The sequence below is a fragment of the Lactuca saligna genome, chromosome 3, assembly GCF_052625555.1.
Source record: "Lactuca saligna cultivar CGN05327 chromosome 3, ASM5262555v1, whole genome shotgun sequence".
Classification (NCBI taxonomy): Eukaryota; Viridiplantae; Streptophyta; class Magnoliopsida; order Asterales; family Asteraceae; genus Lactuca; species Lactuca saligna.
The window spans coordinates 145444925-145450482 of NC_136419.1; the positions used below are offsets into that span (position 1 = coordinate 145444925).

Sequence of the window (5558 nt, forward strand, 5' to 3'; positions counted from 1 at the left end):
ATGAGAAATGCATGCTAGATTAGGGCTAAGGATCTGCTCAGTATTATATGATAGGAGAGATACCTTTTATGAGCCTGACTCTATGAGCTTTAGTATTGCATGCTAGTCTGTAAATCTGATAAGTCGATGGAATGGCCTGTATAGAGTATGATGGTTAGATTTTTTGTTTCCTGAATGCTGCTTGCTTTGTGCTTCGTGGGGCTCTTAGGAATGTGAGTTAGCTACTAAGTGAATATGCTAAGTCACATATGGCACGGGCTGGATAATCTCAAAGTGATGGACTTGAACCTATTGTGCAACTCTCATTTGAGTCCAACCGTTCTAGGACTGAGTCTTTTACTCAAAGGATTATCTGATCTCTTTTGCATGTGACTATATTCATGAAGTAGCTAGTTGAAATTAAAGGGAATCCTTCAACGTCTGAGAGAGGGAACCTAGGAAATCCTAGGATATTCTTCTGTGGGTTAGTGGTGCAGTTTAGTGAGTCTTGGTGCATTGGTTTGAGGAAATGACTTAGGGGATTCAGGAGGATTGCTGAGGACAATATGGATAGGTGTGGATGGTAGTATTGAGCCCGTACTACTGAAAGAACATGATCCATACTTGAATCGGTGAAATTATTGAAGAATCTAAGAAGTTGATGGAAGGAGGATTCTATTGTTAGCTCTTGTCATTTGGGATCGGATGTGATTAGTTCACCATGTCTCCAGGAGGGTCAACCAAAGGAATGGATTGTCACAGAATTTTTGCGATCCCTACGCGAGGAGTTACCCGACATCATTCGGCGTGTCATTGATAGAGCGGTTTCCAGATTCGAGGAGCGGGCCTCAGTTACTCGGGGGGTCAATGGGGTGGTCGGGGTAACCCAAGAGCAGAAGATTGGTTTAGATGGACAGTTGGGGAAGAGGAAGCGGACTTCCGGTCTGGCTTGTCAATCTGAGCAGTTGGTCGCTATCTTTATTGGTGTCAGATCCCCAAGGGGTCGTGGTGGTTACACATAGGGTGAAGGGGTGCATTGGGATGAGCTCAACAGGTCCAAGTGTGACAGGTGCGGGTGGAAGGGTCACACCCGTCAAGAATGCATAGTGGAAGTAGAGTTATGCCATCGTTGCCATCAACCTAGTCATATCATGGAAAGTTGCCCCCGCTTAGTGGTTGGGGCAACCCGGGTTTCATCGTTGGCACCTTAGTAGGAAGAGGGATTCAGGGTTTCTCCAGGCGACATTATAGGTATGTATCTTTTGCTTTCTTTCAGTTTTTTTTGCATTTTGTTGATTGGGATCTTGCATCGGTTTGGATAAGTGTATCCATGGTTTATTTCTCTGCTTATGTTTCAATTATATCTTCAAGAAATGTTATATGTCATTTGCATGCCATGAATCGTTAGTGGTTTGGTAACGGGTTATTTCTCTGATAGTGGGTTGGGAGTGTTTCGTGTTATCTCGGTGGTAGTTGAAAGACCCCAACTTTCGTATTTTTGAAAGACCCAAACTTTCATACTTCACAATATCATTACTCCAAAACATGCTATTTGCATATTCATAAAAACAATATTTTACATTGATAAAGTGTGACAACCCGAAATTTAGGGCTATTATTATAACCGTTAATCTATCCGTGAATCTCATGTTATATCTGAATTACTGAGTTTTAGTGTATCTTAATAAGGACGAGTAATTTCATTCTAACTATAATACGATACTAGATGATATTGCACTTTCAAATGTACAACAAATCAAACCGCTTAAACGACAATGCTAATTAATGCGTTAGAAAAACTGAAATTTTACATTAAGCAGTTTTGAGCAAAACAAACATTAAAATATTATATTACATGTTCCCCTGTTTCCGAAAATATAAAGAAGGTCCAAAACGGAGTTCGTATGCAAAAGATACGACAATTATAAGAAAACAGACAGTAAAACACTATTTTTATTTAATCGCGTAAAACCGAATCAATCCGTTGAGGCACTTATGCTTTGCCGACGAGATTTCCGAGAGCGTTTTTGGACTCAGATTATAGTCTATTATTTAATTTCACACTCGAAATAATTTTTACGAAACAAAAACGGACACCGCGGTCCGTTTAAACGCAAAACTTTAAATGTGATTTGCCGGAGTTCCGTAACTCCAAAAATTAATCCGTTTAATTTTTTGAAATACTTGAATTAAACTCTATCTAACGGTACTTTCGAAAAAAAAAAAATTGATGCACAGATCCCGAGGCACCCGGTTTTGTGTGTTTTTGTGGGGCCCACTGTGACACAAGAAGGTAAAAAGTCCAGATTTTCTTCCCTTCTACTTCTTCCCCACCTTCTTCTTTCCTCCCCCTCTCTTCTTCTTTGTGTGCAAGTCAATCAAAAACGGTACAATGCTTGGTTGGAAGTATGGTCACAAAATAGTGTGTGTCCCTCTTCTAGTATAAATAAGAGCTCTTAGAAGCCATTAAAGTCACCAATTCACAGCCACTTCTCTCAAGTTCTCTCCCTCCTTATCTCTCTATTCCTATTGATTTCTTGATCATCACCCTTAACCACCACAACCCCATCATAAACCACCACCTCTTATGTCGTCGATACTGTCGCTGTAAGTACTCATCCCCAACATTTTGTTATTTATTTATTTATTTTTTATGATCCAACCTTGACGAGGTCCTGAATCATTTTTTTTTATCGTTGATGAAACTTCATGTAGAAAGACATACAAGGTAAATTACCTACTGTGCAATTGAGTTTAATTGATTTTACTGTTTGTTACATTTTACTTAAACAATGCCCTCAAAGTTTGTTGATGTTACAAAATCAACCCCCACCCCTTATACGTCCATTTCAAAATTTACACAATCCTCCCCTCCACTTCAAAGGTTTCTACAAATAGGACCCTAAGTCCCAAACTTCAATTCCAAAATAATTCTTAGCCCCCTCCCAAAGAATTTGTTTACAAAACTAGTCATAGGTTTCTAAAACATCATTTAAAATGTTCAAAACCTACCCTCCTTGGAAACCTCTTACAAAAACAAGTCCCAAGTCTCAAACCTTTGTCTATTTTAACCCCTCTGTAGATATTTATTCGCAAAATAAATCCTAACTCAAACCTAGAATTTAAATAAACAATTTTAGTCCCTTATTTGGAAATTATTAACAACCTTAGTCTATTTAATATATTTAAATTTGTGAATGGATCCCATACGTTGGTTAAATTTCCAAACAACTCTTCACATATTAATTTATGTTAATATTTCTAGGAAACTAAATAAATCTCGACGATTCGTATTCACGACAGTATATCTCGCTTTTTCTCGCAACAATTACTCGGCAACCACACATTAAGGTGAGTGTTATGACCCCACTTTTACATATTTTCAGGGGGGGGGGGGGGGGAACATGTAGTACTTGTATATCTAATATATATCTATTTTATAAATACTTTGTTTAAACAAACAACATCACCATTTTTATACAATATAAATCACACGGAAATAGTATTTATTACACTACTATTTACGGTACAGGGAATCTGGTTTGAAGGGCCGAATGGGTTGCTGGATTTCAGAAGTGCTATAATGCCAAAATGGTCTTGCCCTCGGTGTTTCATGTCTGGCCCTCGTCTGTACATGATAGTACGTGTACTAAGTAATATTTATCATACGAAATACACAAACATTATATCATTGTTTTGTGTAAATACTTTACCAGTTTTAGAAATAATTGTTTAAACGCTTACATGTTAAGTAAACAAAAATCGTTTTAAACCTCAATAGCTACATATGTTATGTTGTTAAAGATAATACAACTAATAAAAATAACATATACGTTCCAACTAAAATTGTGCTATGACTGTATAGCCAGTTATCAACTTGGTAGTTTCATTATACCTCATACATACACAAAAATATACAAGTTTATATATTTTACGAGTTATAGAGCTCGTCTCTTAGACTCATTTATGTGCATGTACTCAAAGTTTTATCAATTGTTTAAAAAAAAGTATCGTACTCTTCAATGTGTACGCTTATCAAAAATACTTATCAATTACCTATTTATCCGTATCTGCGGTTGTTAAGTTCAACATTGGCAGATAACTTTATCCGTATATCCGTATGTCTGTTTATGACATAAATATATAGGTTTATACATTTATACAAGTTATAGAACTTGTATCTTAGGCTCATACATGTGCTTGTGTACACTATACTAAGTTTTGTCAACTGTTTAAACAAGTATCATACACTTTACGTGTATACTTATCAAATATACTTGTTATTTATCCTTATATGCGGTTGTTGAGTTCAACCTTAGCAGATAACTGTATCCATATATCCATATGTTTGTTTATCCGTATCTACGGTTGTTAAGTACACCCTTGGCAGAAAACTTTATTCGTTACCCGTACAACCATGGATTTGGTTGCTTTCAAACACAGTTTTAAGTATGTAATTACTTATGGAACATAACATTTTGGCTTTCAAAGATTCATTACAAACACAATTTTACGTATGGGTTTACTTATACAAACTATACATTTTGGCTTTTAAAGACTCATTGCAAACACTGTTTTAACTGTTGTTATACATACAAAGATAATACTTTTTAGACTTATTAAAAGTATTACCGCGTTAGCAGAAAACTTGTGACACTCACCAACCTTTGTGTTGACTTTCAAACTTACATGTATTCTCAGGGGATCCTTTGACAAGCTTTCAGACGGAAGATTTGTCGTGGATTTCAGACGACTTAGCTATCTAGTTTTGGTATCTTCCTACTTGTTTAAGGCTACTACTATCTATTATCACTTGTAAGAACCTTGTATTCAAACCTTAATGATGGAATATAAATGTTGTTTTGTTTATCGTTGTACTTGTGCTATATATTTAGTTTATCTGTGACAATCGTCAATCTTGAGTCAAGTCAAGTCATCAAGTCAAACCGGTCAACCAGATTAAACCTTGTGTATTAGGGTTTGTGTTATGTACATACTGTATAACTTGCTATATTAATGGGAAAACATCACTTGGGAAAAGTCTTGTGTTAAAATTTCCTGAGCCTTAGTGCTAATCAATGAACTAAACTAATAAAACTATGTTGCATACTCATCAGGAGTGTGTAGGATCCTTAATCATGACATAACAGGGCTCAAGAACCTTGCATTACGGAGCCAAACACTCACAATTGTCACACATGGAACCTCTCTCAATCGTTTTCACTCTATCTCTCTCTATGTCAAATCTCTCCCAAATCTCTCCAAGTATGTGAAATCTCTCTCAAATATCTCTTTGTATGAGAAATCTCTCCAAGAATGTCAAATCTCTCCCAAATCTCTCCAAGTATGTGAAATCTCTCTCAAATATCTCTTTATATGAGAAATCTCTCCAAGAATGTCAAATCTCTCCCAAATCTCTCCAAGTATGTGAAATCTCTCTCAAATATCTCTTTGTATGAGAAATCTCTCCAAGAATGTCAAATCTCTCCCAAATCTCTCCAAGTATGTGAAACATCTCTCAAATATCTCTTTGTATGAGAAATCTCTCCAAGAATGTCAAATCTCTCCCAAATCTGTCC

General features: G+C 36.3%; 1 long non-coding RNA gene across 1 annotated transcript; it reads left to right on the top strand.

Moving 5' to 3' along the window:
• Nucleotides 1-2450: 2450 nt before the first annotated feature.
• LOC145033980 (uncharacterized) lies at nt 2451-4848 on the top strand. Its single transcript, XR_013677809.1, has 4 exons — nt 2451-2586; nt 3245-3330; nt 3512-3619; nt 4681-4848. It is a non-coding gene; the product is annotated as an uncharacterized LOC145033980 (long non-coding RNA).
• Nucleotides 4849-5558: the final 710 nt, after the last annotated feature.